General features: G+C 33.8%; 1 long non-coding RNA gene across 1 annotated transcript; it reads right to left on the reverse strand.

The window, feature by feature from the left end:
- Positions 1-12,700: 12,700 nt before the first annotated feature.
- Positions 12,701-14,973, reverse strand: LOC141658933 (uncharacterized). The gene is made up of 3 exons (XR_012549532.1): positions 14,765-14,973; positions 12,973-13,189; positions 12,701-12,886 (listed from the first exon to the last, which is right to left on the reverse strand). It is a non-coding gene; the product is annotated as an uncharacterized LOC141658933 (long non-coding RNA).
- Positions 14,974-25,070: the final 10,097 nt, after the last annotated feature.

Genomic DNA, 25,070 nt, shown 5'->3' on the forward strand with positions numbered 1-25,070 from the left:
TGTCGTTCTAGCCTATTTGGTTTTTTGTTTTATACATGTCGTTTTAGCTTAACATCAATAGTGTGTTTCAATTTCCAAGGTTTGGTCATAAGAAACCTCTCAATTCAGCCAATAAAATGCATTAAAGAAGAGGCAAGTGGTAATTAGTTCACAGTTTTCCATAGTTAGTGTTTGTTTCAATTGTTTATATATACCCTGCAGAAATGGATGTTTTGAACTAACGATTTTTTCTTTGAACTAACAATTTGAATTGTTTTCATGCAGTGATTATGTCGAACATTTTTCGCCGTTATTTTGGGAGCAATAGTAATGCAAATGCATCTCAACAGAATCGGGAGGACGACGAGGTTGAGAATGAGGAAGATCCTGATCCTCCATCACGAAGACAGGAGAACATGCAGGTGACTCTCTCAGCGGCCCGTGCTCGGCCAGATCATTTTTGGTAAGTTTATGTTAATTTTTTAATTTTTAAAAAACTTAACATTTACAGTTTTAATTTCAAATATTTGTGTGTTTTTCAGGTGGGATGACGAACCAATCAAGAAATATGTTACTTGGTCGTTCACCCGTAACACAGGAGATGAGTAGTTCACTAGGTGGAGTGAAGTGAGTAACGCACAGCGTCAGAAGATGTGGAGTTACTTTGCGGTAATTATGTTTTTCAATAATAATTTTCTTAAGTTTATAATAATTTTCATAAGTTTATAAGAATTTTCATAAGTTTTATATAACTAATTTCTCACTTGTTTTTGAAACAGAGTCATGTAAGATCCATCGATCCTGAGTATGATCCTATTCCTGAGTGGCAGGCGAGGGTAACGAGGCGGATTACCACTCTTATTAATGGACTAAAATATAACAAGAAACCGCCAAAGTGGGTGCCTGCTACTTGGTTGGAGAACCTTAGGAATAGGCCAAATGATCCTACTTTTGCCAAACATTCGAAAATCAACACGGCAAATAGGAAGTCGGGTGGGAAAGATGGGAAAGCATTGGGCACCCACACTCTTTGTCGGAAGAGTTACTCCGATGCTTTCAAGGAATTGGTAAGTATTGTTTATATTGCTTTTAAAAAGTGGTTAATATATATGATTGACAAATATATACTTGATTTTACTTGTTTCCATACTAATTTCAGGGTCAAGAGGCCACCCCCCACAAGATGTTCATGAAGACGAAGAAAAATAAGAAGGGCGAGTGGGTTAACCCTCGAGCGGCTGATATTGAGGTAAATTCTTGTATTTAATTTAATATTTATTTTTATTACAAAGAACGATAATCTCTTTCTTATAAAGATAGGTATATATATATATATATCATTTCTGACGATTTTCTATTTTTTCAGCGTGATTTCCAAGCGGAGATGAGTCAGCCATTGCCACCTGGACAGTCTCCCGACGAGATTCAGGCCTACTACAAGGCTGTAGGAGGCTTTGACGAGAAGAACTGGATATTTGGGACCGGAGATACAGGGGCCCAAATATGGTATGATCTTCCTCCTAACAAAGTTGGCCGACGGTCTTTCTCTTATGCTCCTAGCATGATTTCACAGCTTTCCACCCAAATGAATGATGAACGAGCCGCTCGAGTTTCTCTTGAAAGACAGGTTCGTGAACAGGCTGAAGAAATGGCGGCAATGAGAAAGGCTTGGGCTGATATGCAAGCATCTCAACTCCCAAACACGTGTTCACAATTTCCTACTCCACATAGACGGGATGAGTTTGGGGGTGGTGATGATGGGTTTGGAGGTACTGGTAGTTTTATTGAGCCTATTATAACTTAGAGCTTTAAGTTAGAGCCTTTAGGTTAGAGCCTTTAGGTTAGAACTTTAGTTTAGTTAGTATTGTCGTCTAGTAGGGAGTATGAAAGACATGGTAAGACAATTCTCTTTCGTGTTTAATTTGTAAGACAATGTACAAATTTGACTATGTTTTTATGTAAAACAATTTGCGTACCCTTCTCTTTTGTTGTCTATTGATTCCCGCATTAGCGGTCGACGTGAAAATGGATTCCCGCTTGGCGGTCGACGATTGGATGTGTTTTGCAGGTTTTGGTTATATTGGAAACGATGCAAATAGGCATCATGGTTGTATTTGAAACGATGCAAAAAACGCATCGTATCGGGCAAAGCAGTCATTTCTTGTTTCCGTGCCCGTTATTTAATATATCGACGGAAATTCCGTCAGTAATTTTAAAATACCGACGGAATTTCCGTCACTGCTTTCCCTCTCCATTTTTCCAGATTCAAAAGGAAAGTGCCACGTGTCCATGTAACTGACGGATTTTCCGTCAGTAAAGTGAGAAAACTGAAGGATGTTCCGTCAGTATAGTGAGAAAACTGACGGAATTTCCGTCACTCACTATCTTCCCCATTTTCCCTGACGTCACCCTAAAAATCCACGTGTCAGGACCACCGACGGAATTTCCGTCAGTAATTTTAAAAAACTGACGGAAATTCCGTCACTTTGGGGCTGAAAATAAGGACGGATTTCCCATCACAGATCCGTCAGTATTTTTGAAGACTGACGGAAATTCCGTCAGGACAGGTTTTTTACTGACGAAATAAGCTGACCCTGATTCCTGACGGAATTTCCGTCAGGAAATTGAAATACCGACGGAAAGGCCGTCAGTATGGGCTTAAATTTTCCGTCAGTTTCCCGCGTTTTCGTTGTAGTGGATGGTGCCTAGTGTTAAGTGCAGTAAAAATATCATGATATGCCTGTATGTTTGAATATGTTGTCGTATATCTAATAAATGTCTATAATTTTGGTCCTAATGTCACCCTTTGCGTAGTTACAGAACATTGAAAGCCCACATATTATTGTATCGTTTATCTTATAAATGTCTCTACTTTTGGTTCTAATGTTACCCTGTCAACTTGTGTAGGTAAAGATTATTTAAAGTCATATGTTGACTTATTTAATGAACTTCGCTACTTTTGGTCCTAATGTCACCATGTTTGCTTGTGTATCTCTCATGTTGACATTTTTTTTAACATATTTGACATTATTGGTGTATCTCTCATAGCAGTGTATTTTACAAATTTTCTTCATATCATTTTCCAATATATTTTACAAAGTGAATTAAATGTGGCATTATATGTATATGTATATGTATATGTATATGTATATATATATATATATATATATATATATATATATAGAGAGAGAGAGAGAGAGAGAGAGAGAGAGGAGTTCTTATAAGTCCACAATTTTGGTTGAGTCCCTAAGTCCTAATCTTAGCCACTCATTTTTTGGATGTAATTTCAGTACTTTATGAGTGTAACTTTAGTCTAAGACTGTAACTTTAATGATTTACGAGTGTAACTTTAATCATTTAAAGCTATTTTTTATATTAAAAATAGAATTTATAGCTATTTTTGATACAAAAATTTGAATTCATGTTATACAATATTATCTATATAAAATAATAAAACAACAACCACAACATATTCTTTTTCCCTCCAAAACTTCACTTCCACATTTAACATAGATTTTAGGATTCTTTAAAAATAGGCTCACTAATTAAATAGCCCAATATATAAAATTTCTTTTATGTTGTTTGTATAAGATTTATACCATAATATTTTATTGTTGTTTTTACTAACTTCTCTATATTCTAAGGTCTCCTTAATATCATAATTAGTTTTATAATTTTGTGGTTTTTTTTAATAAATTTTCATATCCTATATAGTATATACAATTGTTTGGCATGACTTTAAATTTTTCTAGCATCATGTTTTTACTTGATTAGACAATATTGTTTAATCATGCAATTTAGATAATCGTTAGTCTCAAAATCATTCCTTTTACATTTTAAAACTAGTGAATAGCTATTTGTTAAATTGCCCAGTCATGTTGAAGTGTTCATAAGTTTCAATCTAACTATCTATACTAATTAATAAAACAATAACAATTGCCATAATATTTTCTTGAGTAAGTTTTTTTTTACTATGAACTTAATGTTTTGTTGACCATCTATGATTATCATGTTATTATTATAGCATCTCCCCATAAATATCTTTTTTAATTTCCCGCCTAAATACCCCATACTAAACACAATTTTACCAAAATCCATTAGCCCACTAATCAAATGGCCCACAATGATCATCAAATTTATATCTACTAACTCATACACGACTAATATTGACTATGAAATGAGCCCACCATGTTAACAAAAATGAACCTCAAATTGATTTTCAAATTGATTTTGTACCAATTTCTACCAGTTAAATATTGAATACCTTGAAATTAAAAAATAAATTCAACTTAGTTTATGACTTTTGAGTTTATGCATCAAAAGATATGAGACACGTGTAATGTTATGGGACATAGAGACCAAATATGTCTCGCGATTAACAGGTCGTAAAACAATTTCAAAAGCTCAAAAAGGTTTTAATATGGTCATTTACATATACTGATTAGTATATCAAATAGAAAATAATTTATAGAGATATCATAATGTGTAACTCATACGCGTTCTTTCCTTTTATGCCAAGTTTTCAAGTGTATACATTAACTGATATTGTTTTGACTTAATTCGTAATTCTACTTTTTATTTTGTCCTCATTTCAATTTTAATTTTTGTGCAAACATTTCAAAACTTATCCTATATGGTAAAATTTGCCGATATTTGAAATTATTAACATGCTTTAACATAGGTGTAAACATGTTGGCATATGCATACTCTAATCAAAGATATGAGATACGGCGGGTGTAAGCATGATATACAATAAGAGTGTAACTATGTTTTTACAATTAATACTCTCTTAATACTAATGTTATTTTGAAAAAAAATTAATACTATAATTTAAATATGTAGAATATAATGTTATAGAAGTATTGTATTTGTAATTGTAATTGTCAAGTATATAGTTTCCATGTAACATATGGGAAATCAATTACCTCAAATAAAAAACCTAAACAATGTTGTAAATCTAAGAATTTACGAAAATTTTTATATATACAATCTATACACGCTCGTGCAACTTTGCACGGGTCCTAAATTAGTTTTGAATATATAAGTTTGAATTTACGTAATTTTGACGATTTATGTAATTCCAACAATTTATAAGTGTAACTTTACTGTTTTACAAATGTAACTTTAATATTTAAATAGTGTAACTTTACTATTTTAAAAGTCATTTTTTATGTAAATATTTAAATTTATGTAATTTTTATTATAGGTTGAATTTATATAATTTTAACACTTAACTTTATGTAATTTTAGTCCTTTACGAGTGTAACTCTATTCCCCTGCGAGTGTAACTTTAGTTCGATATATGTGTAACTTTAGTCCGAAATGAGTTCGATATGAATGTAACTTTAGTTTATATGGAGTGTAACTTTAGTCCGTAAAGAGTGTAACTTTAGTCCGTAAAGAGTGTAACTTTAGTCTAACCACCTTGTGCACAACCACAACCACGACCGCCATTACCCTCGCCGCCTTCTGACAACCAACCACAACAAATTAAAAAAAAAAACAGAGAATTGAAAAAAAAAACGAAATGAAAAAAAAAAAAAAACCACCAACGCCACCACCCCTGCCGCCACCATCAGCCAACAAAAAAAAAAGAATTGAAAAAAAAACGATTAAACCCACATAAAAACGAGATCCAAAGGACCTCAAAAAAAAAAATAGATCCTCCACATTGCCGCGGCATCTTCCTCTCCTCTCTTTCCTTCCCGCGACAAACACCACCAAGTCGACCATGCACCACTTCCATTGTTTCAATTCTAGTATTTTAGATCTAGTTTTTTCGAAAAAAAATGAAAAATATCAAATTTTTATGTATAGATCTGAAAAAAAAAGGGGAAGAGGTCGTCGGATCTGAAAAAAAAAAAAAGGAGAAAGGAAAAGCGGTCGTCGGAGTTGATGCGGCTGGGGTGGCGGCGGCGTAGAAGGCATGGCGGCGGCAGGTGGTGTGTGGTATGGTCGGTGCGGCGGCGTTGGAGTAGTGGTGGCGGCGTGACAACATTAGCGGCGGCGTGGTGGAATGGTGGCGGCGGCAGTGGAGTTTAGAGAGAGATGGGGAAGATGTGAGAGAAGGGGAGATTTGTGTTGTGAGGGAATGAAATGAGAGATTAGGGTCTTGTGGTATTTATATCACATCCCTTTATTTTAATCTAATCCTAGCCATCCATTATTTAGATCTAAGGGCTTGGATAAGGACTCAAGGACTCACCTAAATAAGGTGGACTTATAGGAGCCCTTTTATATATATATATATATATATATATATATATATATATATATATATAGAGAGAGAGAGAGAGAGAGAGAGAGAGAGAGAGAGAGAGTTGGGATCTTGTGAGTTTGGTTTCTTATGGTGAGTTGTGAGTTTGTGCTTTGAAATTTCAGCCACTAGCTTATATTAGAGATTAATGTCCAAGATCTAATCTTACCTGTCATATAAAATCATTGTCATTTACTTATTTTCTCTTTTTTCTAGTGCTACTTTTTTTTTTACTTTAATTTTTTTATCTCCTTTTTTTTACCTCGTGTTATTATGTTTTTTTTACGACTTTGTTTTTTTTTTCTCTTATGTTTTTCTCTAATTTCTCATTATGTTACCTTTTTTTCTTTTTCTTTTTGTACCAGATTTTTTTTTTACTTGAATTTTTTTTTACTCTTATTTTTTACCTTGTGTTATTATGCTGTTATTGTGCTTTTTTTTACTTTGATTTTTTTTTCTCTTTTTTTTTACCACATGTTATTGTGTTGTTATTGTTATTCCGCTGTTAGTGTGATGTTATTCTGTTATTACTTTGATTTTTTTACGACTTTGATTTTTTTTTCTTTTTTTTTTTACCACGTGTTATTGTGCTGTTATTCTACTGTTATTCTGCTGTTATTGTGATGTTATTCCGGTGTCACTTTGATTTTTTTACTCTTTTTTTTACCGCGTGTTATTGTGCTGTTATTCTGGTGTTATTGTGATGTTATTCCGGTGCCACTTTGATTTTTTAACGACTGATTTTTTTTTCTTTTTTTTTTTACCACGTGTTATTGTGCTGTTGTTATTCTACTGTTATTCTGTTGTTATTGTGATGTTATTCTGGTGTCACATTGATTTTTTCTACTACTTTGATTTTTTTACTCTTTTTTTTACCACATGTTATTATGCTGTTATTCTACTGTTATTCTGCTGTTATTGTGATGTTATTCTGGTGTCACTTTGATTTTTTTACTACTTTGATTTTTTTACTTTTTTTTTTCGCAACAGTTCTGCCAAATGCCAAACATCATCTGTCACTACCAAAAATAGGCCTGTACCAAATTTTCTGAATCTAAATCGACCCAAAATAAATGTTGTTGGGTTCTCTTAATTGATGATGACATACCCATTTTAACTTGTTTTTTCTTAGTTTATTATTTCAGGCTTAATCGATCAATTTGCTTATCCTAATCATTCAAGGATCGTCAAGTAGTTGCTACCCAAGACATAGAGTCATTTGGTTTTGTACCGGTCATATTATGTACAAGTTGGAAGAGTAGAATACTTATAACAGTGACAGTCTGACATACTGTTACCTGTAACAGGTAATGGTATTCTTGACTATCTAGTTTGACCCGTCACACTTGAAGCAAACTTTTCGTCTCAAATATTTTACAAATAGACTCTCTCAAATCAGTTTGGACATCTTGAAATATTTGAAAAAGTGGTGTGGTAAAAAGAGTTTGTAAAGACTAGTTCAAAAGATTTCCCTTTTCATGAAACAACTTTTTCTTATCTTTCCATGAACCTTGTTTGGCTCTTTCCTTGCTTATCAATGGATTGTCCTTTTGCTAATGGCATCTCTTCTTTGTTTTTGAAAAGCCACGGTTATTTTGAGGCTAAATACAAACTCTCTTTTTTCTCTTTTGCTCCTTAGAAGTAAGCCCTTTTGGTGCTAGTTTGGGAAGGTCAACTTCTCTTGTCTTGTGACCAAAGAACTTGACCACAAACCCTAGCTAACACCCTCTCGTTCCTTCTCTATAAAAGGAGTACCACTCCTCACTTTAAAAGCAAGACTTTCATGAGAATTTTCTTAAGTTTGCAAAATTGGTTTCAAGTTTAAAATCATTTTTAATATTTTGCAAAAGCTTTTAAAGTCTTCAAGTGTTACAGTCACAACAACTGTTACTTTCAGTATTGAACTCTTTCACTTATGAACCGTTTGATCTTGTAAATTGTCCATATCAATTCTTGTTAAGAATCAGTCCGTGGAAACTTGATCCTTGTAAAACGTTCTATGTAAGAGTGTATAGTTCTAGGACGGAGTAGTCCTTGAACTTGAGTCGCAACCGGAGTAGGTTGTTGGTGTCGCAACCGGAGTAGGTTGTTGGTGTCGCAACCGGAGTAGGTTGTTGGTCTTTTTATTGTACGGGTTTTTAGCAATCGGAGTAGATCACTAAAATATTCAATAAAAAGTAGATTGGACGTAGGCTTTTAAGTATTAGCCGAACCAATTCAAAAATCTTGTGTTCTATCTTTGCTTACTTTTATTCCGCTGCATTTATTCTTTTCGAGCTTCTTTGTAGCTTGTACTTCATATGCTAAGAGACGAATAGCAACAGTCAGAACCATTGTTACCCTCACAGTTCAGCAAGTAGTTACTTTTCAATACTCGTTTAATTAGTCAATATTAATCGATGTATTCACAACTTCTCCACATTATCAAACAACTTACTTTAATCCAATAAAGTTTAAGTTGAAATTTTAAAATAGTACCTAATTCACCCCCTCCCTCTCTTAGGTACTTGAATCCATAAACTTTTCAAATGCGCAAACCGGATTTAGAAAAAACAAGATAATTCGATAGGTAAATTAGAAAAAACAAGATAATTTCATAAAGCTAAGGCCAAGGGATGATCGATTGTCTTGCACCCTAATTGCAACACAATTGTTCCAACTACAAATTTTGGGGTGACGTCGGGTATATCCAGATCTATTCTAGAGACTAGAGGAGTACAGTTTCTTTAAGGACCAACAACTCAAATCCATCCACCCTCAACAAAAGTCTCGTGTACAACCAATTAACTTCAGAATATAAGCGAAGCATGAACAAAATAAAGTCCACTGGCATTATATTGCAATGTAAAACAATATACTTCCTCCGACTCAGTCATTTGCTTAAAAGATCTTCCTCCCAAAAAACAAAGAAAGGGTACACAATTGATCGGCACGGACGAAGTATTTTATTTTAATCTTTAGCTTGATCGATCGAGGAACGAAATTCACTAGCTCATAGTTCTTCAGTTCCATTGAACCATGTATAATAATTTCATAAATTGATAAGTTCCGTTATCGGGCTTGGGCCGCACCCGCATGGAGGCGAGAGAGAGTCTGACTTTATAAGTCCAAGGAGGTTCCATCCCAAAACCAATTGGCAATGGGTGGAGTAACTCATTGGTTTATATGATAGATTACTCTCTCCTCTTTTTCCAATGTGGGATACTCACATGTGCCTTTATCATAGGTGAGCTGTATCTTGATACTCCCCCTCACATGTGAGGTCCCTGTTCCGGTAGATTGGATCTTTTTTAAGTCTTTTGTCCAACTGCAATTTTCTGGCCCAGTTTTTCTTTTTCTATTTTTCATGCCCAGGTCTTTGTTTTAGTTTTTTCGACCATGGGCTCTGATACCATGATAAGTTCCGTTATCGGGCCTCCGGACACGCCCAGCAACTCACCTCCCGAATCTCCGTCTTCGTCTTCAGGTACCCCTTATGCCTTAGCTAATTATCTAAATTGCGATAAGTTCTCTTCTCGTCATAAACAATTCCTTGTAGCCATTACCACCGGTGTTGAGCCTCCTACTTTTCGATTGGCCATCACTGATCCTCGTTGGTGTAAGGCTATGGAGGAGGAAATTACCGCTCTTGAGAATAATGGCACTTGGGAATTGACCACTCTTCCTCCGGACAAGAAGTCTCTTGGCTGTCGTTGGGTTTATAAAATTAAATACAAATCCGATGGGAGCATTGAACGATATAAAGCAAGGTTAGTAATCTTTGGTAATCATCAGGTTGATGGTATAGACTATGGGGAAACCTTTGCGCCCATAGTTAAGATGGTGACAATCCGTACTTTGCTTACTATTACTGCTAGTAAAGATTGGGAATTACACCAGATGGACGTTCATAATGCTTTGTTACATGGTGATTTGACGGAGGAAGTATATATGAAATTGCCACCTGGATTTAGCAAAGGGAAAGACGGTAAAGTTTGTCAGCTGCGTAAATCGCTATATGGGCTCAGACAGGCTCCTCGCTGTTGGTTTGCAAAGCTGGCCTCTGCTTTGAAGCAATATGGTTTTAAACAGTCTTATTCGGATTACTCTTTGTTCAACTTTACAGCTGATGAGGTATGCATTCATGTTCTTGTCTGCGTTGATGATCTTGTCATTGCCGGTAATAACTCAACTGCCATTACTCGATTTAAAAATTATCTGGGTTCCTGCTTCCATATGAAGGATTTGGGTACTTTGAAATATTTTTTGGGAATTGAGGTTGCTCGTAATTCGGAGGGTATTTGTCTCAGTCAACGAAAGTATGCCTTGGATATTATTTCTGAGACCAGCCTTCTGGGTTCGAAGCCTAGCCCCACGCCCATCGAACAGAATCACCAATTAGGTGAAGCTATCAGTGATGTTATTGCGGATGTGGAATCGTGTCGTCGACTCGTCGGGCGCCTTGTTTATCTGGCTGTCACCCGCCCGGACCTCTCTTATGCTGTTCATGTTTTATTGCAATTTTTAGCTCAACCTCGGAAAGCTCATATGGATGCTGCTCTTAGGGTGGTACGGTATCTTAAAGGTCGACCGGGTCAGGGAATTTTGCTTCGCAAGGACAGTTCGCTTACCGTCACGGGTTGGTGCGATTCTGATTACGCGAAATGTCTTGCTTCTCATCGCTCTGTTTCCGGTTGGATTGTCTTTCTTGGTGGTTCCCCTATCTCTTGGAAAACTAAAAAACAACCGACTGTATCGCGGTCTTCCACTGAAGCTGAGTATAGGTCGATGGCCACGATTCTTTGCGAAATGAAATGGCTCGTGGGACTATTTTCTAGCCTCGGTGTCGTGATCCAAACGCCTATGTCGATTCATTGCGATAACAAGTCCGCTCTACAACTTGCTCAAAATCCAGTTTTTCATGAGCGAACTAAACATATCGAAGTCGATTGTCATTTCATCCGCGATGCGATCTATGAAGGCCTAGTTCGTCCGTCCTATGTCGCTACCAATGTGCAGTTGGCCGATATCTTTATTAAAGCTTTACCGTTACCGCAGTTTGATTTTCTCCTTCACAAACTGGGCATTCTTGATCTTCATGCTCCAGTTTGAGGGGGAGTATTAGGCCGACTAGGCCGTGACTTATGTATGGGCTTCGACCCACGATTGAACTCTTGTATTTATATTAAGCAATGAGCTAATGAGAATCGACACAACACAATTAACCTAATACATTTCGTAACATAAATTCTCTACCCACATTCTGAAAAATGTATACAACTCCATGGAACGAACTACGAACGACAAACTACGATGCATATAAATTATGCGACGAGAAGGGAAAGACGACTTACGAGCACCAGTGCCAGTGCAAGGAAAACATGGTTGTGTATTCTCTCTTTTCGCCTATAAATCACATTCATTATCAAATTCGAATCAGCTGCTGGTTGTTGTTTATAGTTTACATGAAGCTCAATTTTACATCAGATTTCGCAACCAAAATTGTTGAGATCGGATTTTATCGAAATGGAATATATCGATTTTCTGCTAAAAAAACGGGTCTATCTGAGATCGGATTTTATCGAAATCCTGTTGGGATTCCAGCACCACCAGCAGTCTTACCTCAACTCGACATCGACACCAGTGGAAGCCACGGGCATATATAAATAATATTTTCATACTAGCTTAAAACCCGTGCAAAATTGCACGGGCATATATAAATAATATACAAAAAAAATATATAAATGAGTCTTAAAAATAGTTAGGTAGAGTTTAATACTAATACAAAAGAGCAATAATACATGATACGGTTTAAGAGAGGGTTTTCTCTAACACAAATTCTCAAGACAGACCCTATTCGTCACAAGGTGAACACTACAAGAAAAAGGTCTATTTGCAACGGACCAATCCGTTGCGAAATAACCCTAATCCGTTGCTTATATACAGTTTGCAACGAATATTCGTTGCAAACTGGTGCGTTGCTTATATGGCGTTGCAAATGAAAAAATATGCAACGGATCGGCGTTGCTAATTTTTATGCAACGGACGTATATTATTTGCAACGAATGATCCGTTGCTTAAATGAGGTCCACGTGGCACCTGTTTGGTCATTTATGAGACGGATTTCCGTTGCAAAAAAAATGTTTTCCGTTGCATAGTAGAGGGAAAAGTCAACAAATTGACCTTTTAAATTAATGGATACCCGTCACAAAACCTGTAATTTCCGTTGCAAACACAAATGCATTGACTTTTTTAATTAATGGATAGCTGTCACAAAACCTGTAATTTCCGTTGCAAACACAAATGGGAGATTCAAGCATTCCGTTGCTAGAGTTTACATGATTTAAATTCCTACACTACAGCTAAACCATCATAACATCCAAGCCTACACTACAGCTAAACCATTATAACATCCAAGCCTACACGAATCTGAAGCCTACACTCAGCTGAAAGTTCAACACCATCAAACCACAAGCCTCACACATCCCGCCATTGTATTTCAATACTCGGGTTGGAATCAAAGACAACCAGCAAGACGAAGTTTCAAAATCATTTAAAAAAATCAAAACCTACAACGTAATCTTCAGCTTTCTTTGAAACGTATCCTCCCGTCTTCTTCGTTTTTGTTGCTTTCAATAACTCAATTGCAGGTGGGTAATCTCCTCCATTAGCCTAAACATGGTAACAAATTTAGTTTAACACACAAACACTGAAGGAAATCCCATAATTGAACTTATAATGATAAATTTGTTACTTACTAATTTCTCCATCACTAGTAGAGAATTCACTCGATTAACCCAGTTACAAAGGTTTCACATCCTTTTGTGGTGGCTTATTTGGTACACGGCTACACCATGGTGAATATAAGACAGCTGCACTTGGTTTTCCTTTTACGTTCTACTCAGCATCCTTTGGTCGTCAGATTCACCATTAAGGGAACATCACCACTGAGTTGAAATCATCTGCAAACATTGCCTACGAAACATAAATATGGCTCATCAAGATGAAAAAAACAACCCGAAAAGGACTAAGAGTAAGCACAACACACGCATTCAATATTCCAAGTAGTATGTCCAACAACTGAAAATATATCCGTTTGAAGCAGCGATAAAACCAATTGACACTTTCTTTTACGTACTAATAGATCTCCCAGGGAATTCAAACGACTCCAACGACTCTCTTAAGCGAATAGTCAAGATGGCCGATTTTCAAAGTATAAATTCGTTCTAATAATTAGTACTCCGTATCAGTGAACACAACTGTTCCAAGTGATACCTAGCAAAGATTGGAAGTTTATAACTACCAAGTTATTACATCCTAGTCGGACACTATTAGGAGATACGGTAAGCAACGTTAAAGGCTTTAATTTTGAAACAAACAATTTTTCATGTTCAAAACAAACAATCCTCTTCATGCTTAGCTAAATGCAAAGTTTCAACATCGATTAAGAAAGTAACCATCATCTTTGTTTATTGTAATTAGGTGTGACTTGTGAGTATTGGGTTCTTTAAAAGGCGTATAACCATATATAGTTAGGAGTTTTGACGTACTAAATGACATATACCATTGCTAAACATGTTATATCACTGCAAAGTTTCAGCAACACAAAGATTTTACCTTGTCATGTAATATGCTACAGTACTTACTACTTGGTAAATGACTACTAAATGCTACTTAGTGATGATGTGCTCATGCTCCCTACACCATAACCTATAATAAGAGAAGGCTCTAATTGATGGCTAAACGCATACAATCATTTAAATTGATCAGTATGTGAAGGCAACAATTTATTTAAAAAAATTGTTGAGCAAACCAAGGATTAATGCGGATCTCAGCCATCAATGGAAGGAAAGACCAAACGAAGAAAAGTAGCCTATAATAAAATTCACTATCATCAGAATTCTCAAGGAGTTTAAAGAACACCACATCATTTTTAGAACTTGCCAAAAAGAAGTTAAAACAACTCAATTCAAATTGAATATGCATTTTGTCAGCATTTCATACTAACCCAATAACAGTGAACATAAAACCAAATTACGGAATATCATTCAATACACAACACCTCAACTATCAAATGGGAGAAGGAAAAGAAGGTGGCACAGTTGTGTTTGACGGACTCCATGAAATCGTTCTGTTAAGTCTGAAATTAATTGAATATCAAATCAGATGCAAAGAAAAGTTATTGATGCACAACTATGATGAAAAGTTGAAGAATAGATAATAAAAATAAATAATAAAGTAAAAAAAACAATTGGAAAACAAAGTACTACTTCATCATATAATTAGATGAAATTACTCTAAGCCGATTAAAAGGACTTGTGGAGTCTCAATTGCTTAACTAAAACCGAAAATGGAACATAGCCATGTGAACAATTCAATAAACTAAATCTCAATCGCCCGACGATTCTGTAGAAATATGTGCGAGCCGAAGTGTAAATCAACAACAATAACAAAGAAAACATAAATCAGCGATTTTCCCTATCGAAACCGAATCACTCATAAAAAACGGAAAAAAAAAACAATATAAAGAAGTTGAAACTCCCATCTTACCACATAGATTCGTTCTTAATCGCGATTTCATAAATTGAAGGTCCTGCAATATTTCAAGAACAGATTGACTAATGGAAAATCAAGAGAAAAGGGCAAATTGAAGAGAGTTAGTGGAGACTGCAGACGAAGTATTTAATCCAGAAGAAAGAGTCAAATTGAAATTGAAGAGAATAACAGGAGAATGGTGGGTGATAGTGGCGGCTAAGAAATTGCTCGTTTATTTAGACATATTTAGGCTCTAGGGTTATACAGGTGAGCGGGAAATTTTTTCACCACAATAGGACACGTGTACAAAATTGTGTATAGTGGTTGTTCTTTTATAATTTTATTAATATTAATATTAATATTAATATTAATATAGAATTGTAGTAGTGCTAATAAGCATAACATTAAAGTTTACTATACATTCTCTTTTATATGTGGAATAAAACTAGTTTTTAATAAAGAGGGAAAATAGAAATAAAACCCGCGCATGATGGTTTATTGGGAATTGTAGGAGTTTAACCAATATGCAACGGATAGGCATTACAAAATCCGTTGCATAAATTAACCAGCTTTAAATTTATTAGGCGGGTAAATAAATATGACGCATATCCGTTGCAAATTTTCATTAAGCCGTTACATAATTTAATATCCGTTGCAAATTTTCATTTAGCCGTTGCATAATTTAATATCCGTTGCAAATATAATAATATCTGTTGCAAGTAATACTTAGCAACGGCTTATACAGTTCGTTGCAATTAGTCCGTTGCAAATCAGCTTTTTTCTTGTAGTGGAAGACGGATAGTGCCTCTCTCACAATATGCAAGTGACACTATTCATTGGGTGCTCCATTTGCTCACCACTTGCCCTCCCACTTGCCTTATTGTGAGAGGAGCGCTATCCGTCTTCAGCTTGTGACGAATAGTGTCCGTCATAAGCAAGACGTTTTGTTTCTCTAATTAGTAGGAACATATATTTTGTTATTATGACTAAAAATCTTTGAACTTTTGAAGTCCCAATTACTACTCTTAATTGACACCACACCCGTGTCTCATATTATATTTACGACCACGTCTTATATCTCTAATATGAGAGTGGATAAGTTACAATAATTTATAATTGTGTCTAGTATAATACTTACACCCATGTCTCACACACCCTCTGATCCAAACAAATGGCAACATTGGGCAATATGGGTTATTTAAGAAAAGGGGGGAAAGCGAGAGGTAAAGTTGGAAAGTTTGATTGGGCCCACTTGAATAATGTAATGTTTAATTAAACATTGAGTGAGTGGGTGAGTGGATCATTTGATGACAAATTTGTAAATAGATAGTGGGTATAAGGATAAATTAGTCATTTTTTAGGCCAAATAAGGTATGTTACCATTGACGTGTATCGACCGTTTTAGGTAACTGTTACCATTGGTGTGGATCGAAGGGAGTACTTAGTAAAGATAATTATTAAAAAAAATCCCATTTTACAATGCACTTGTGTAAGACTACCTCACACAGTCATTTTACATAACACAAAATTAACTAAGTTAGAATAGACATCTCAATCATTCTACGACGATACAAACATAAAAGCTGGCAAGGACATTTGTATATCACAAAGTCGTGCAAGGAATTTCGATACTTCGAGATTCAAACCCAAGTCATTGTTATTGTGAATTACTCATTTTACCAACTAATGTAACTAAGATGTATACACAAATTTTTATTTAAAACAGATATATCCTTCTTACATATGAAATGGGTCTAATATATGAAGGTCACAGAAAGTGGAACACCGGAATGACATAAACTTGTCACATGCTCACATCTATCTAAACGTGACCTTTTAACCTTAAGACGGAGATGATCCGTCTTAAAGGGAGACTAACTAATGAATGTATTGTACTTCGTAAGAGTTATCTTCCACTTTATAAATGTAAAAATCATATTATTACATCTTTTATAAACCATTCCACCCTGTTATCGAGCAAATTGACATTTCCATCTCTTGAGCTAGGCCAGCTAGTACAATCAGAAACTAAAATAAACTTGGCGAAACATCAATAACAAAGCGCGACACTAAGGACAAAGTTAAACCCCATCTTGGTGGTTTAGATAATATATGCATCAAATTACTAAGAACAACCAATATGAATACTGATGGTTTGCGTTTTTCATTCAATGAAAAATGAGATACCCAATATCTAAGACGCTAAGATGCTAAAATTATGATGAGAGCCTAATTACATCGGAGACAGTTTTTTTCAAGCAAATCAATAATTGGCACTCTAATTTGATTAAATTAAAAATAATATTCCCCGTAACAAAAAAATACTCTATTTAAACCTTTTATTTTCTAAAAATAATCACAATGGCTTACCTTTCTCCACCATAAATAGATAATTAACAACTGAATAGGATGAGGGATTAAATGGCTAGGAGCCATTAGCCATTGAAGATCATATGGAGAAAGATTTGATAGGAGAAAGAAGATGGAAAACCGTTAAGTAATAGAAATCTTTGATTGAGTTATTAGTCTCCGATAAGGTGAGGTTATTTAGGAAATTGAGAATCTTTTGTGAAGGTAATGATCTTAAAGAAATATTTAGAGAATAATTTGAAAGTTAAAAATGGAAAAAAAGCGGTAGAACTTTCATTAGTACTCAATACTTCATTAGGGTTGCTAGTCTTCTTGGTTAGGCGGGAATTCTTTGCACAATAAATTGACACGTGTTAAGTTTTATCTTTAGTGGTTTCTCTATTATACTTTTATATATATAGATATAGATATAGATATAGATACCGTTGAGTTTTCGAAATTCTGAGTACTGATAATTACTCGGAAGTTACACCCTATTTGCTTGAAATTATTTCATTTGTTTGAAGATAAAAACAAACCCGCTTGTAGTTACACTATTTGTACTTGAACCTACTGAATTAATTTACTTATATAATTAATTGGAGTCCGAATAAGAGGTGAGGGTGGTGGGACGGACTAAAGTTACACACTTATTGTATTAAAGTTATACACGTCACCTGTTAAAATTACACCTTCAATAATTCAAATTAGATAAACATGTGATAAAGTTACACAAATTCAAATTTTATATACATAAAATGACCTTAAATGACTTAAATTTCACCCGTCAAGGATAAAAGTTACACTCGCAAAACACTAAAATTACACTCGTAAATCAATAAAGTTACATAAACATGTGCTAAAATTATAAAAATTCAAATTAATATATTCAAAATTTTATATACAAAATTACCTTAAAAGATTAAAGTTACACTCATGAAGTACTAAAGTTACACTCATGAAGTACTAAAGTTACATAAACTTGTGCTAAAACTACAAAAATTCAAATTACTAATTTTCAAATTTGTATATACCAAAAAACCTTATAAAATTAAAGTTACACTCGTAAAAGATTAAAGTTACACACCTAAAGTACTAAAGTTACACTCGTAAAGTACTAAAGTTACACCCTTACAAAGCGAAGTTACATGATATACAATCAAGTTACACATTATATACTTGAAGTTACACTCTTACAAAAATAAAGTTAGACACTATATAATTGAAATTACAACTTTCATTGACAATCATCAATCCAAATCTCACATCTTCAATCTATAACACCAAAGACTCATCAACATCTTCATCGTCAATCTATATCGCCAAAAACTTATCATCATCATCATCATCATCATCATCATCCCATCATCATCATTATCGTCATCGTCACCATCAACATCATCATCATCATAAAAAAAAAACTAAATTTAATTATTAAAAAGTATAGATATAATTCATCAAAAAAACAATCATACAAATCAATATATTTCTAATTATCAAATCATTTTAAATACCTAAGCAACGAATTCAACAAAATCCAACAAAAATTTAACAAGAAAATATAAGTAATCAAGTATATTAGTACTTTGAAAATAAATCTAGCCACTAATAATATGATAATACTCTCATATTCAATTAGAGTTAAAAAGATAAGTAAAATAATTGTTTTATAATCTGAATTTTTCATTTCCGGGTAAAATAAAAGCGGTTTCTTAAAATGTTTCGTAAATTTTCATACGGACTCCGATTAAGGCGAAACAAAATTTTAAATTTATTATTTTTTCGAGCCCGTCGCAATGGTACTATTTTTGTGTACCATTAAGATTTCGAATTTTTAGTACTGGTCGGTAAATTTTTTTTCGAATTTAAAAAATCCTAAATCACAATATGACTAATTTTTTCCCAATTTAAAAAACCCTAAATAAAAAACGGAGGAAAACACTCGAAAATAGAGAGAAAAAGAATTAAGAACTTTAAACTAGATAGACGATGAAGGATATTGTGCTCGTCGATGGCAAACAACGTCTAATTAATTAGCTGAGTTGTGTTTCTTTTTATTTAGAGATTTGTTAGATTGAATCAAGAGAAAAAATCGTGTACAAATTGAGAAATTTGGATAAAGCAATATTTTTAGAGAGAGATAAAGAGATGTAGGGAGAGAATCATTTGGCAGATGAATGAATATGGGGGGATTTTTTTTATTATCTACCTAGTATAAAAGCTAGGTTTTTTCGTGACTTCTCATTGGTTGCTGAATTTAGGGATATATTTTGCATGTGGACCCCGCCATGATTTATATGACAATTAATTAGTCTCTCTCCTAAAATCAATCCCCCACATTCACTTTCAGTTATTTAATTTCTCCCATTCCCCTTTTCAGTTATTAAAATGTTTTAATTTACATAAATCATAAACTAAAACATAGTACATGCATAAAAAAGGGAAATCTGGCATATTTTTATGTGCTAAACAACAAGATAAAAAATGAAATAGATCTGTAAAATTACTAAATGAACATAACTAAAAATATTTAAAAATTTAAAAAATCATTAAGTCGATGAGATTTAGTACGAAAAAGAGAATATTAAATTTTTTGGCTTCAATTACTATTGTGAACAAATTCAATTTCGTAATTTTATGTTTTTTTTTTTTAAAAAAAAAGACAATTATCATCATATCCAATTGATTAGCTACAAAAAAAAAAAGAAATTAAAAAATATTAGAATTTCAATTATTTATTATAAAAATAAATAAAAAAATTAAAAATAATAATGAGATTAAATCTATGAAATGCACTACAAACCCAAAAATTGATAATTTATTTCAAATATAGATATTGTATGAAGTATCCAGATTTAGGTAAATCTACAATTTATGAAAATGCATTTTTATATTATATTAGAGGTAGATACAATACAATGGAAACAAATTTACAAAATACCCAAAAAAAATATTTACAATCACTTCAAAATATTGAACGACAATAAAAATAAATAAATTTGAAATTACCGATATAAAGTTTATAAAAATTGAAAAAAATATATACACTTAAAAATACATGCAAGTGAATATAAAAAAATTTCAATATAAGTTTTGGAGCATGCATACAAGAATTTCTTCTAATTGTTTTCTTTAATAATTAACTTCAAACTTCAATTCTGATCCTATAGTTTTAAATAGAATTATTGTTAATTTAGTCTATCGAAAAGCTTTTTTATGCATTAAATGAGAAGAGATGAAAAAGGTTGTTTAAGTTGAGTAATATGAGGGAAAAATATTAAATGATCCGAGGATGTAGAGAGAGTTTTTATTGCAAAAACAAAAAAAAAAGGATGTAGAGAGTTTAGGGAAAAAAAAAAAAAGAACAAGATGGGGATATGAGGTGAGATGGAGTCATGAAGGAGTTGAGGCGGCCTAAGTGTGAGCTTATAGGTTAGGAATCTCCTAGATAAGTAATATTGTTGGTCCATATTTTAATTTCGGTTTATTTGGTTTGCTTGTGCTTTATACCTTTTGCATTTTTTGTTTTACCGTAGTGGACAATAATGTCGTGTAGAGACTGTCAAACGGGCGGTGCTCGAGTCGGGCCTTACAGTCGGGTTATACGTGTCTTGGGCCGGATTAGGGTCGAATACGGATTAGATAAAAGATTATGACGTCTTTTATTTTACCATTTTCCAGCCGAAAAACATTTTTTAAAATTAAATTATATTTAATATTAATAATATTATATTCATTATTTTAATAATTATTTTATTATTTAATGATATAAAATTGACGTTTAAATAAATTTTTTAATTAAAAATATAAAAATAATATACTATATTTTATATTTATTATTTCGAATATAAAATAAAAATATTAATATTTTAATAATATTCTTCATTTATTTTTGAACCATCGGGTCGAACGGGTTGGGTCGATTTTTGACCTTAGAATAACAGGTCATTTCGGATTCAGGGTCATTTTGGGTCGCGGGTCAAGATTTACGGGTGTTTGACCCTAAAAAAATCGGATCATATTTTAACAGGTCTAATATTGTCGTTTATTTTCATGTTCGTCCATGTTAAAATATATTCACCAAAATCGCATTTGTGGCTCCGGAGCCCACTGCCATTGACATTCCTCCCCTTCTTTGCATTTTCTGTGTTTACGGTATATATGTACATTATTTTCTTCATTTCATTAATTCTTCTAATATTTCTGATTTTACTTTCAAAGCTATTTAAATTTTTCAAATGATAAATTTTTTAGTACCTTATTTATTCAAGTTTTTAAATATTAAATCCCGTAAAATTCTATCCGCACGGGCATAATTATAAAATATTATTATTATTATTATTATTATTATTATTATTATTATTATTATTATTATTATTATTATTATTATTATTATTATTATTATTATTATTATTATTATTATTATTAACATCATATTGTGTTATTTTATTATTACATGAAATATACCCGTGCATATTTTTGCACGGGCCTAAAACTAGTTATTCTTTAAAAATGAGAGTTAATAGGAGACATTGTCATTGATAATTACATGTATAGTTTTAAACCCGTGCAAAATTGCACGGGTATGTATTTGGGCCGATATTAATGTTTTTGGATGTATATTTGTTTTTGCATTTCTATTGTACTTATCTAGTTGGTCTGAATCAACGATCTACATAATTAATGTTTAAACTTGTTACAAACACGTGTTCACATGCACTGGTTTATGAGGAAATAACGTAATTAACTCGGTTGTCTATCATTGTCAACTACCATTTTCGGTGTGCGCGGCTGATAGTTAAGTTGCCGAGTTTTATATTCCAAGTAAATATTCCGTCATGATTGATTTTGTAAACAAAAATTTTTGTACCATGTAGTTTTAAAAAATTATGTTGTTATGTTGTTGCTGCATGGTACAATAATATTAACCAAAATACATGAATATTTTATGCTCCAAGTAAATACTCCGTCAAGATATATTTTTTAAACAAAAATTATTGTACCATGTAGTTTTAAAAAATTATGTATGTAATTCATTTGCGTTTTATGTTCTATCCCGTATATAAATGTAATTCCTTCTCGTAATATGAATTTAATTCCTTCTCGTAACAATGTAATTTTATTATTATTTAATTTTCTTTTAAAAATTATGTAATTCAATTTCATTTACTCCCATTTGTAATTCATTCTACTTATATGTTATTAATTTTATTTACACGGAATGTATAAAATTATTTCATAATTTTAATTCATAGAATTTTTTCATAATATTATTTCATAGAATTTGTTGCAAGACGGAATTTATCGCATGTTTGAAAAGACGGAAATCTGAAGAAATAAATACATTGCACACTAACGGGTCCCACCATAACATGAATTTCCAAAAAAAAAAAAAAAAAAGAGGCTTCATTAATGACGTGGCGCGCTGAGGATTGAGTATTGTCTTTTGTATTAATATAGATAAGATGGGGAAGTGGGGTATGAAGGGTGTTAAAAAACATGATTAGTTAGTTGGGTGGTGTTTTTTTTTTTTATTTAATCTTAGCCCTCCATTAAACTTAATCCAATGGCTAGTATTAGGATTTATGGACTCAACATAAAAGGTAGGACTTATAGGATCCTATATATATATATATATATATATATATATATATATATATATATATATATATATATATATATATATATATATATATATATATATATATATATATATATATAGGTGAGTTCTTATGAGTCCACCATATGTCATTGAGTCCCTAAGTCCCTCTAAGGGCCATTGGATGAGAAAATGGATGGTTGAGATGGATGGAAAAGGGAAGGATTAAGGGCTATTAAAAAGAAAAGGAAAAAAATGTGGATGGTTGGATTGAAATGGATGGTTGAGATTGAAATTAACAAAAAAATTATTTCACTAATCAAATTTCTATACACTAAGGGGGCGTTTGGTTGGAGGTCTATAAGAAAGGAAAAGGGAAACAAAGTTATTGATTTCCTTTGTTGGTGTTTGTTTGACACAAACAAAGAGAATGAAACTCCCTACCTTACCCCTCAATCCATCTAATTCCTTACCCCCTTACCCCCCAAGGTATCAGATTTCATTACTCATGTTACCCTTCAACCACCTTATTTACCTACCACCACACTTGCGACTCCCACCACACAAGTCACCATCAAAACGCCATCACCACCACCACCATCTTCAAAACCACCACCACAGCCACCCCACATAAACCACCACCGCCACAACCACCATGACGCCACCACCACCATCATTACCACCACCACCACAGCCACCCCACCACCATGACGCCATCTCCACCACCACCACCCAAACCACCCCACTATCACCACCACCACAGCTAACCTACTTCCACCATCACTACCACCACGACGCCATCGCCACCACCACAACCACCCCACATAAACAACCACCGCCACAACCACCATGACGACACCACCGCCATCACCACCACCACAGCCAACCTACTGCCACCACCACCATCACCACCACCACAGCCAACCTACTGCCACCACCACCATCACCACCTCCACAACCACCTCACCTAACCCACTACCCGCACACCAAAATAAACCACAACCCACCATAATTCATTTTGTTGATGTAACCAAACAACTAGTTAATTTTTAGGTAATCCCTTACCTTTCCCCCTCTTACCCTTTCTTATTTCCTTTCCCTTTCCCTTTCTCTAACCAAACGCCCCCTAATTAATTTTTCTTTCTCTCTCTAGCCCCTAATTAATCAGTTTTGAGTTTTAGATTTCAGAAGTGTAAATGTAATGTTGTATGAGTTTTACAAGTGTAAATGTGAGGTTTTACGAGTGTAAATGTAATATTTTAAAAGTGTAAATTTGATTTTTTGTGACGGAAATTTTGAATTTATATAATTTTAACATTTTACAAGTGTAAATGTGAGGTTTTACGAGTGTAAATGTAACGTTTTAAGAGTGTAAATTTGTTTTTTTGTGACGGAAATTTTGAATTTATATAATTTTAACATTTTACAAGTGTAAATGTGAGGTTTTACGAGTGTAAATGTAACATTTTAAAAGTGTAAATTTGTTTTTTTGTGACGGAAATTTTGAATTTATATAATTTTAACATTTTACAAGTGTAAATGTGAGGTTTTACGAGTGTAAATGTAACATTTTAAGAGTGTAAATTTGATTTTTTGTGACGGAAATTTTGAATTTATATAATTTTAACATTTTACAAGTGTAAATGTGAGGTTTTACGAGTGTAAATATAACATTTTAAGAGTGTAAATTTGATTTTTTTGTGACGGAAATTTTGAATTTATATAATTTTAACATTTTACAAGTGTAAATGTGAGGTTTTACGAGTGTAAATGTAACTGTTCCGGGTGTAATTCCAGAGCAGTTATTTGTTACCACCCATGCTTGTAGAATGACGTCTTTGGTTGGCTTCTCCTTTCGGTCTCCTGAAACAGTGAACAAACTGAGGGCTCGGCTTTGGACCGAGCGAACTCACTCCGACGCTCAAGTCAGTAACTTAGAGAGGTAAGTTGTTGTTACTTGGCGAAGTATGTATTGTAGAGAGATAAGGAAGATATTACCAGATGAATAGTGATTCTTAGGTTCAATTGTGGATCCTCTCCTCAATGATAGGTGAGGGGTATTTATAGACTTTCACCTTTTGTCACGTAGTGGCCAAGTGGCCAAGTGGCTAGCAGGTGGAAAGACTGAGCTACCCTCGGCCGAGGGGCCATGGCAGGCCGACGGGCCCAGTTGACTCGCCGCCGAGGGGTCTTGGATATGAGTTCGCGGATGTGTGCCCCGGCTGGCTGGTTGCCCCGGCCGGGACCCAAGAGACAGGTCGACAGGCCTCGTCGGTTAGGTTGTCTAAGCCGTTGACTTGCTGTGGATATCTTTGACCTTGCTCAATATGTTGACTTGGTCAGCGGGTGCAGAATATGCCCCATCAATTTGCC

This window comes from Silene latifolia, chromosome 6 (assembly GCF_048544455.1).
Source record: "Silene latifolia isolate original U9 population chromosome 6, ASM4854445v1, whole genome shotgun sequence".
In the NCBI taxonomy this organism is placed as follows: Eukaryota; Viridiplantae; Streptophyta; class Magnoliopsida; order Caryophyllales; family Caryophyllaceae; genus Silene; species Silene latifolia.